The sequence below is a fragment of the Cinclus cinclus genome, chromosome 7, assembly GCF_963662255.1.
Source record: "Cinclus cinclus chromosome 7, bCinCin1.1, whole genome shotgun sequence".
Lineage (NCBI taxonomy): Eukaryota > Metazoa > Chordata > Aves > Passeriformes > Cinclidae > Cinclus > Cinclus cinclus.
In genome coordinates this window covers 26,622,344-26,631,933 of record NC_085052.1, presented here as the reverse complement: position 1 = coordinate 26,631,933, position 9,590 = coordinate 26,622,344, and positions in this window count along the sequence as shown.

Here is a 9,590-nt window from a genome sequence, read left to right as displayed (position 1 = left end):
TTTCATGTTTATTACAGTGATCTTCTGTAGTCATGCACTCTAAATGTGATGCTTAGATTCTCTCAAAAATCATCATTAAGACCAGCTAGAAGGGAGGCAGGGATGTATTTTCCCAATTAGCTTTTAGTTTCAAAGTTTGCAGGCCTTTGAAAAAAAGGCAGAAAACACTGTCAGGTAGCAATTGATTTTTGTTTCTGTATTCCCATTTGCTGGGTTGCTATCTCCCATGTGTTGGTGTCCAAGCAGAAACCCATACACCTGTATGGGTTTCCTTTGGTGCCTGTTTGATTGATGTTTTTCATTTGTGAAAGATTGTCCTGACTGGATCCTGACAGTAGTCTCGCTTTGTTTATGGGGAAAAAATCCACAAGGGTGTTGTTTCTCTGAAAACACCAATGTGAGCTCTGACTATAAGTGTCTGAGTAAGTCATGTCTGGTTTGGAGCTGTGTGGGGAAATGACAAAGTTAACCAACTTACATGTCTAAAATCTTGCAACTTTAGAATTTGAATAATAAAAATATGGAATCCAGGCTGACTGGTTGGTTCAAGTTGTTTTGCTTTGTATACCTGGAATACCAAAGAGTAGGTTTTCAGTGAACTGTTTCTGTGGGCTGGTGCATCTTCATCAGTAACAGTGTTCCCATATTAATGGGGTCCTCTTCTGTGACAGTGAATAACCAGGCCAGTGAGGAGCTGGATCCACGGGTAGAGAAGGCAGGGTGTCCCCTCTGGCACTCTTGGCCTTGCAGAACTGACTGGGGGTAAAGCACTATATTAAAGATCTTTCCCCTGGTGTTTAACTCACTCTGCTTTTGGGGATTAATCTCTTGTGCTATTTCTACATCAGGTGTTGCCTACATAGGGATGCTTAGGAAAGTTCATGATCCTGAACTGTGTGAATTATCATTTAGCAGAGAGAAGTTTTTTTAATTCCATTTGAAAGGGGAGGGAGCTAAATCAATCATGTCCACTTGAGATTTAGATATAGTTTATGGCATCTGCTTTAGAGATGCTTCAGAAGAATCCTCTTCCATGGCCTTGCATCAGTGAGGACTTGGCTCCTCTTCCCATGTACACCTGCCTTTCAGCTGGAAGTTGATGAGAAGTGCTGAATTTGCTTTTTTTTTCATTCATCAAAGCATCTTGGCATACCAGATGCAATAAAGGCACTGTATAGATCAAAGTGTTTCATCATGGCACAAAGTTAATTTTGCCAAGATTTGAAGACTTACCTGTTCAAAATTAAAGATTAAAAAAATTGCTGTGAATAGCTAAATCCTGTTATTGAATAATGACAAAACTTTCTTTAATGTACTAGGAATTGATTGGATCTAAACCAAAATGTCATGAAAATAAATTAAGGTAATTGTAAGTGTTTCACACCCTTTTATATAAAGGATAAGGTCCTAAAAATTGTGTTTTCAAATCCAGAGTTATGTCTATCTTCAAAATGCCTGCATTTTTAGGTAATTATCTCATTGCAGTTTTAAGTCATTATTTTGCCTGTTGCCTGAGGACTTTTACAGCAAAGCAGTATTAATAAGATGCCAGGAGAACAAATTTCGTAATTTAATCTCTGTCATAAATTGAACTCATATAAACAAAGTGGCATTTTCATTCATAATTAAATGACCTGCAGCAAATGTAGGTCAGGACTGAAGGAATGCTTGATTTTACATTCTGTGGAAAATCAAAACTTTTGCCTTTTGAGGAGAAAGGTGAGAAAAAATACAATCAGTGTCTTCTGGACATGCATCGACCACACCACAACTTTGAGAAAAGGAGGTTCTTAATTCATCCACATTGTAAATCTCAGCTAAGGGGCATTTAGACTTTACTGTTGGTGATGACAATTCCCTGAGCATTCTGATGGAAAAAAAAAAAAGACTTACTGATTGATTGAGTCCACTCCTTACTCATTCTGCCGATTCCTTGACACAAAAACCAGCAGCCAAACCCAGCAGATTGAATTTAAAATGCAACAGATTTGGAGGTTTTTTTTTAATCTGAAATTAGTTTACTTGATTGTGAGCAATCTTGTGGATAAGATGTTTCTAATGACAACTAAGTACCCCCTAAATTCATATGGCTTCAGCATCTGTGGCTATAAATCTTTTGACTGATTTTTTTTGTTTTTGATTGGTTTTGTTCTAAAGTTTCTGAAGTCTTAAAATTGTTTCCTGTCATTGGCACAGGACCTGGAAGCACTCAGATGAACCTGCACCTTCTGCATGTCAGCTTTGGTAGGGGTTTGCTGCCCTGACTTACATCAGGAACCTCCTTTGCCTACTAGGAAAGGCTTTGGCCCTAGTTGTTTGAAGGGTTTCAAGGCAAATCAAATTTCTCTTTACTTTAGACAAGCACCCCCTTATTTTTGTCTCAAATCTTGATTATGGCCTTCAGAGAGCCTCAAAATGTTAATAAATTCCTCTGAGACTGTTTTTTGTTACAATCCAATGTAAAATTGTACCCATGAGAAATGCCTTATCTATGACCAAAATAAGGCATTTGCAAACTTAAATGAGCAGGGGAAGGCTTTGCTGTTCTGAAAATTCATGTGTCAGTCACCTGACAGAACTGCATCTTAGGGGAATTAAATTGAACTTTGAATTCTGATCTCCAGGTCAAATAACTCCATGTATTCTCTGCTGCCTTAATATTTCTCCAGGGCTGAGAGACATAACACAAGCAGCTAGTGGCCCAAATATCATAATGTTGTAATTGGTAGTTCGTGTCTTAAAGCCTTTCCAAAACCGAGTGTTGGTAACGCGCCCAGGTGGGGGGAATTCTCTGAAGTGAGCTGAAGGAAAGAATGAGGTGGGACCCCTGTAAGTGTCCCTTAGCCCTTACTCAGGCAGTGCTCAGCAGACACAGGCAGCACCTTTTCCTTTACAGAGGTCAAGCACAGCTATGCATCCAGTCCTGGTGGCTGAGACCCGCGCGCCTTTCGTCCCACGCTCGAGAAAGGTGTTAGTTTCCTGCAAAAGCCTCTTTGTCTACTGAAGCGCTTGCTTTTTGTTTGTGTTCTGGGTAGGTGGCTCCTCCAGCAGCGTCTGGGGGTGCGCTCAGCCTCGCCCGAAAGCTCCAGCCCGTCTGCGGGAGGAGCCGCAATTCGGGCTCGGGGCTCGCTGCCGCTCAGGCGCTGCCGCAGGGGAGGGACAGCGTGTGCCAGCCATGCTCAGTGGCTCCAGAGTATTGGCTGAACTGACAGATGCAAACTCGTTTACGGCAGATTTGGGCTAATCACAGTCCCCAAAGTGATGTGCAATCCTTGCTCTTCATAGCTAGATCCTTCCCGACTGTAAGGTCCGAGGTAGTGACGACTGAGGATTATGATTTGCTAGCAGCATTGAGTAAGAAATGACAGGTGGGATTTATTTCTCACTTGCCAGACAGCTTTACAGACTTTTCAATATTTTTCCATAATTGGCTTCGGTGACAGCCTCCCACAGGCACTATACACATCCAGGGAATGGGTCTATGCAGGAAAGGTCTGTTTGTTAAGGCAACATCTGTAATTGCCTTAGGCTGTCACAGCAATAGCACTAAAACTCCAAACCTAGCATCATTACAGCCAAAAGTCATCTCACTGTGGGTCTTGCCTTTCACTTAATGACTTTATTCTTCATGTAGTCTTCTGTGCATTGAGATATTATGATTCATCAGGCTTTCATGCAGCTCAAAATGCCTTCAAATGGAGCTGTAGAGAAACTCTCTTCACATACATGGCACAAGCACAGATATCCACTGGTAAGTGGCCTGTAGAGACTGGACACTGTTACGGTGCTGTGTCCTGAGATCCACAGCTGCCTCATGTTCATAAGCATTAGAGCAATTCAGTGAGCTCAGCATTGATGGGTGTGGACTTTGTAAAGTAGGGGGACCTCCCATAATGTGACAGTGTGGACTGCACAGCAAACTGTTATGAAAGGAATTTAGAGCAAAGTTAAAACAGTTTATTCCAAGATGATAAAACAAGGCCAAAACTACATACTGAGGGCAAGTTTGGGATGAATTTTTGCATTTTTTTCTATGGCACCAACATTATTTTTCTGGAAATGTATTTGGTTGATATGGTAGCTGATAATGGATCAAGAGTCCCCATGAAGCATGAACAGTAAGCTCACCTTGGTAACTGAGATGCTCACACTTCTACTCAGTTCAGGTGTTTCCTCTTTACAGGAAAACCATTGAACAGTTTGCTGGCAACTAAACATAAAGGAAGCACAGAGCTGCTTCAGCTGTGAAGCAGAATCACTCTATAATACTGTTCAGCTGAGTTCAGCACTGTGAGTGTAATGTTTGCAAATGGCCACCATCAGGAAAACAAGAAGTGATTGTGACTCTACATCTAACAGGTTTGATATTCCCATGCCATCCCTGAGCTCTTGGGTGTTTTACATCAATTCTTTTGCAGATGGTCCCTTTGGCTCTGGCACCAGAAGAGAAAGAGTTGGGAATACCAGAAAGAAATTATGAAGTTTTAACTGTACAACAGGTTTGGAGTGCAGTTCCAAAGGATCCCATTGAAAAACAGAGGTAAGTTTTTACTTCTGGAAAACAGAAGTAAACAGAAAAGCCTGTTTAGTTCTTGCAGAATATCTCAGTAGGGACAGTGCTTCTAAGGGAAGTCTAGCTTTGAGGCACAACGTGGTGTTGATTAGTGCAAATAAAGCTCTTCAAGAGTCACCTTTCAGCAATTACAATCAGACACTGCCACTGTGGCTTCAAAAGCTTCATTAGCAAACCCTGCTCCTAGTGAGAGCTGTAAATCTCAGATACCCCAGAAGTTTTAGCTGATGGAGAACTGTCTTACCTTATTTATTTTCTTCCAAATGAAAGATAATTACATATTTCCTTTGTCTGGATAAATGGCGTTAAAAATCAAAATAGATCCTCCTGAAGAAAACACAGCCAGTGGTACAGTTCTAAAGAGATGAGGATAATTTCCCAGCTGAGTATGATGAAGTCAGGGCACCTTAAAATTTTATTGTTACCTAAAGCAACAATCTAACAAAATGTGATGTGTTTTAGATGTAGCCAAAAGAAAGGTATCAAAAAGAATTTATTTTTTTTCCCCCCTATTCTTGTTAGGATTCTCTAATGAAACACCTGCTAATACTGAAAACAATTTTCTAGCAGTTTTCTCCTAATCCACTGGTAAAATAGAAGAGGAAGATATTTTCAATTCTTTCTTGGTTGAGGAAAGGGCAGTTGGCAGTGCTTTGTTCGCTGTCATTGTGCCAAATGCTGGCACGCTCTTTTGCAGTGCCAGTGGTGATCTGTTTCCACAGTTAGTGGGAAGACTTCTTGCTGTTTTTCCTGCCAATGTACTAACCTCCCATTAAAATAGTGGGACAAATTAAGTTTAGTGCCCTTGCTAATTTCCACATGAATTAATTATTTGGCAGCTATAATAGATGCTGTATGCCAGAGTTCCTCCTTAACCTACGTATCTTACTGACTCACTTGCTGCTTTGTATATACTGTAGTTAATAGTTTACTCTAAGAATTTAATGAAAATACAGTGAGATATCAAAGAAATAATTACAGCAACAGTTGCTTTTGTTCTTGTAACTGTAATGGGCTAATTTATTAGGAAAGACTTGGGAAATCACCAAGTAGAAGTTGTGTTTTCCTGATTTTCAATCAGCTCTATTGTCTAACTTGTCTCTCTCTAACAGATCTGTGGCCAGACAAATGGGTTCCTGCAGTTTGATTCTATCCAGAGATGTTTGGAGAATAAAATCACTTGAAAATAATCTATTGGCCAGAATCAATCAAAGAGCAGTCTTGGGTGTTACTGGTCTTCCAATAAAACACTCTGTACTTGTACCAGTTTTCTCCAGAGCATCACAGCCTGAAATTTCAGAACAGAGAATAAGTAAACCCAAGGTAGCTGTTACTCAGATCAAACTATCAATATGAGTTTGTTTGTTGACCAAATAATGATGGCCTGCTTACCCTTAGGTTGGACATGATTTCTGTTGTGAAACTGGTACAAATCATAGGTGCTTCAGTCAGGTTGGAAGGAAGCTCTGAGGTCACCCAGGCTCAAACCAAGATCAACGCTGGGGTCACACCAGGCTATCCAGGGCTTTGTTTGGCTGGATCCAGATGCCTCCAAAATGGAATCATATTTCTGGGTCCCCACTGTGATGTTTTTTGTCCTCTGAGTGTACAATGTTTTCCTTGTGTCTAGATTGAATCATTTCTATTTCACCATCTCATCTTCCTGCCATGCAGCAGTGTGAAGAGCCTGGCTTTGCTGGCTCCATCTTCCTGCTGAACTTGCCCCCTCCAGGTTATCCCTGTGTCTGAAGAAAGGGCAGTCATTGCTTCCCTCCAGCTCCTGGCTGTGCTTCAGTTGGCACAGCCCAGCATGCTGTTGGCTTTCCCTGCTGCCTCACATTTAACCTGCCCAAAGTAAGGAGCTGTGTGAAACTGGGACTGACTTTTCTGTCCCTCAGACATTCACCAGCACATCTCCTTTACCACAGGAGGTTTATTCACAGAAGTCAGGGATATTACTGAAGCTTATGGCACACAGAGGCAAGGTTTCAGAAAGCAAAGGGAACAAAAATAATCCACGTGAACTTTTCTGCAGGAGGTGTGAGATGTAATTAAAATACTTCTCTTATGTAAGACTGGGTAGGGAGAAAATCTTGATAAATTATTTGGTGACCAAAAATAAAAAGGGATTAAAGAAGTGTTTTAACACATGTTTGGAATCTCTACCTAGGAAAATCCCCAAAGCCTCTCCATTGAAAACTGACGGAATAATTTGTTGCAGTTGTTTGGTCTGGGCTCTAAGGCTTTTAGGTGTCAGATTTAAATGTTAGACAAATACAATGACCAGAGTCCTGTGTAATATCCATGTTAGGTTCAAAGTGAGAGCAGTTTTACAGTTTCCAAATTGCTTTGCTTTGAGAAGAGATGGTATTTTAGATTTGAACTTCTGTTAGTTTGTAGTTTGTGCTTGTAATAAACACATTGGGAAATAAAGGCAAATGGAGTTTCTGGCTTGGCTTAAATAGAACTTCTGGTCAACATTGTCTCTAGTGGAATTATATTACCAACAACAGTGAAGAGTTGCCAAAAATACATAAATGTATCTATCTCAGGAGGGGAAGCTATTAATGAGATTGTCCTTCCATGAGTAATCCTGTACCCAGACCACCTCCTATGAGATTACCCTTTGAAAGAACAAGCCCACTGAGAAGCCATGCTGTGTTGGAGAGACAGTTGTGTGGAGCAATTAACTGCAGGAACTCACTGCTGATTGCAAGTGGCTGCTGATCCACCAAGGAAAACCCTTATACCAAACCCAAGTGAAGGAGCAAGGCACTAGAAGGGTGTGCAGCACCATACCCTGGAACAAGCACATTGTGCCCTCAGTGGGCAGCACGGTGAGTTTCCAAAACCAGCTGGGTTCTAGTTTTGTTAAAACATTCTTTGGGTTATTTAAACAGGTTGGATCTATTTTTTTTTTTTTAACTCATGCCTGAGTTAAGACAGAAATCAGGCAGAAATAAGTAAGCAAAATTGTTAGATTCACACTGGTCTGCTACAGGACATAAGGATAAATATAAAAATAAATAATGGTAAGGCAGTGTGTCTTTCAGCACAGCAGGCAATTTCACCTCTGACAGCACAGGGGTGCTGTTGTGACTATCCCGTGCTGTACATTTTATCCAGTACAAAAATTTTCCAACACGTAGCATTTCTTCATTATGGAGCTGGCACCTCTGACTGTGTGTGCTGGGAATTGCAATTTTTTTTCAAGGTTTTCATTCTGCTGATGGATTTCCATTCCAGCCAGTTTCAAAGTGTGATGGTTTAGCAGAAAGCAAAGCCAGTGTGGCTCTCTCTTTGGCTGGCTGGAGGGAGAGGTAAGTATGCAAGTGGACACATAAATGGACAGGTAAATTGTAAATGTAAATGCAGTGAATTGTAAATGTAAAATGTAAGAATTGAAACAGGAATAGTGAGCAAATGGCTTATTGTCCATCATGGGCTCACTGGAGAGCAAATGGAAGAGTGGCAAGTAGGTGCTGCTCAGGGGTGCAGACTGGTGACAAAGTGACACCAGAAGCCAGCAGCAGTAAGGCAATAGCTCAGTACAACAAAAGCTGCTGGGGCAGGCTGGTGGGACAACCAAGTCACAATAAATATTGGAGAATTTGGGAGCGGCTCCAAATCCCAATAAAGCAGAGTCTTGCTGTTTCAAGCACACAAATTGTCATGGTGTGAAGCATTAAAAAAAATAAAAGGAAGAAAAACAACGTAAATTTGAAACTAGGCAAAGGCTTTTGGGAGCAACATAAGCACTTGAAACATACTGTAGTATCTTAGTGTCTATCCAGGCACATTTAATTTATCCAGTTCACTGCAATGGTATTCACAGTCAGATTTGACATGTGGGTTTCCCTCTAAAGTGGAGGTCTGCTTGTCCTCACTATAATTTTTAATTGAATTTATGTTCAGTCAGCATAACATGATTGCTCTAAACATGGCTCCTGTCTGCCCATAATAAGGTTAAGACTCAATTAGTAGTTGCAGCATCTGACAATATTTCACCACTTGCCAGAAGGCTCAAGCAGCATCTGGCCAGCTTCAGGTACCAGTTCAGCACCCACTTCTCTCTGCAGGGGCGCTGGGCCACCCTCCCCGGGAGCACTGAGCAAGGAATGGGCTGTCCTGGGGTCTCCGTGTGCCTGCTCCATCTGCTCCCTGCACTAAACACTGCAAGCACAAACCCATGCACACATCATTCACACCCTCGCTCTGCAGTCCCCTGAAGGTGCACAGCTGCTAGGAAAACTGCTGAGATGATAATAAGGTTTTTGGTGTATTTATGTGAGGATTAAGGGTTTTTTTTCATTTTGAAGAAATTATTTTTTTCTCTAATCAACAATTTTATCAACCAGTAAGTCCCAGGAAAATCTGAGTGGCCATTAGGTGACAAGACCCCAGACGAAGCCTGTTGTGTTCCTTCCTAAGATTTTCCCTTTCTATTTCTCCCCACCTGAACCTGGTAAACTCATTTTTTGCACTATATCGTTAACACAAATTATAGCTCTTTCTTCCTTGCTTTTAAGGTGTGTCCAGTTTTCCCATCAATCTTATTACTTACCCAGGAAGTTACCAAACGTTGGAATGTATGTGGTGTCAATAGTTATCTGAAATACCAGTTTTACCTTATGTATATAGGCATTTAATCTTCGTTGTAACTTGTTTAAGAGCAGGTATAGAAAAAATAAGTCATTTCTGATTAATGAGAGAAAACGGAGAGACATGTAATTTGAAGGCAACCAGGAGAAAAGAAAACATGAAAGATGCAAATGAGAATTCTACCAGCAAAGGAGCACTTGAAATTGTATTGTCTTGCATTTTACACTTGGTCATGTAAGTCAGATGCTATCATTTTGTCAAGGTCTACTACATTCAGTCTACTTTATGTACAAATTTTGGAAAGCAAACCCGTTTGTCCTTGGTGCACTTTGTAACTCCCTTATCAAACTCCCCATCTTCCCGTCAAACTTGTTCTGCACAGGAGCAGTTCCAGCATCTTGTCCATCGGATGGGT